The sequence below is a fragment of the Orycteropus afer genome, unplaced genomic scaffold (assembly GCF_000298275.1).
Source record: "Orycteropus afer afer isolate SDZICR_OR568_19922 unplaced genomic scaffold, OryAfe1.0 scaffold00310, whole genome shotgun sequence".
NCBI lineage: Eukaryota > Metazoa > Chordata > Mammalia > Tubulidentata > Orycteropodidae > Orycteropus > Orycteropus afer.
The window spans coordinates 3,042,578-3,044,014 of NW_006921897.1; positions in this window are offsets into that span (position 1 = coordinate 3,042,578).

Below are 1,437 nucleotides of genomic sequence, written 5' to 3' on the forward strand. Positions count from 1 at the left end.
CTTCATCTCACCTACTTTGGTCATGTTGTCAGAAGAGACTAGTCTACAGAGAATGATACCACTCTTGGTAAACTAGAGGGTCAGCAAAAAAGGGGAAGAGGCTCAATGAGATGGACCGACATGGTGGCTGCAGCAATGGGTTCAAGGATATATCAAGGATTGTGAGGATGGTGCAGGAGTGGGCAGTGTTTTGTCCTTTCATGCATAGCGTCCCTATGAGTCAGAGCCAACTGGACAGCACCTAACAACATCATTGGTAGAATTTCATGCAGTGAGAAATTCGAACGACATGTAAAATTTAGGATTTGGGCATCAGTTTATACTGTGTGACCGTGAATCTGTCATTGGGTATCTTCTTGCAGTATTTTCTTTATTAAACAGTTTTCCCCTCATTCCACTTGTGAACTTACAGCTTATTTAAAAGTTCCAATTGTTTTTACATTGACAGCAACAGTTGGGATAACTGTGGCAAACTGCATATATGAATCACTTATGAGTCAGATACTGCTAAGTCGAGGATTGCTTATCTGTCTTTCTATTTAAAATCATTCTTTTTTTGGTTTCTTTATGAAAACAAAGCAAAACAAATCTACTACCATCGAGGTGATTCCAACTCATAGCAATCCCCATTAGTTTTTCTAAAAAATTTTTTATTGATTTCGGTGAAAATTTACAGAGCAAATTCATTTTCCATACAGTAGTTCATACATATTTTGTCTCATGACATGGACTGCAATTCTCCACATTGTAACAGCTCTTTCCCACTTCCTCCCCATAGTTACTTCTTCCCTGTGTCCTTCCCTCCCATGCACTCCTGCCCTCTGAGCTGTCTCCCTGTACAAACACTGCCCTTTAGTTCTCCCATGATTGATTGCTCCTGGAGTCCATGATAATTTGAAATTCTGCTCTGCATTTTCCCTCTTTTGATTAAGATTCTTCTATAGTCTCTTTGATCAAAACATTTAGTATCATAGCTATTCCCCTTCTAGTTCTTCTGGTCTCATGGAAAAGAGGCAGTTGTTCATGGAGGCAATGAGGCACACATTCCATTCCATCCTCTCCTGACTCTCTTCCTCTGTTGCTCCAGGTGAATAGAGACCAATTGTTATACAGTAGATGACCAGCTTACAAGCTTTTATGACCTCAGGCACTATACCATGAATTAGAAGTGAGAACAGAAACACTAAACATGATTATTAGGCCAATGCACTGGATGTCTGAATTGAGCTCTTTCTATTATATCATACTGCCTCTAAAAAACATTCTAGGTTAAGAAGATATCTAGATAAACTTAAGCTTTCTTTTTAAGAAAAACAAAGTATTGGTTGCTAAGGAGAATTCATGATAAAAATATTTTCACCATAGTTAGGTACAGAAATACATATATGTAAGGTAGAAAAGGCTGGAAGGAGAAGCTAACTCTTTCAGTCCTTTACA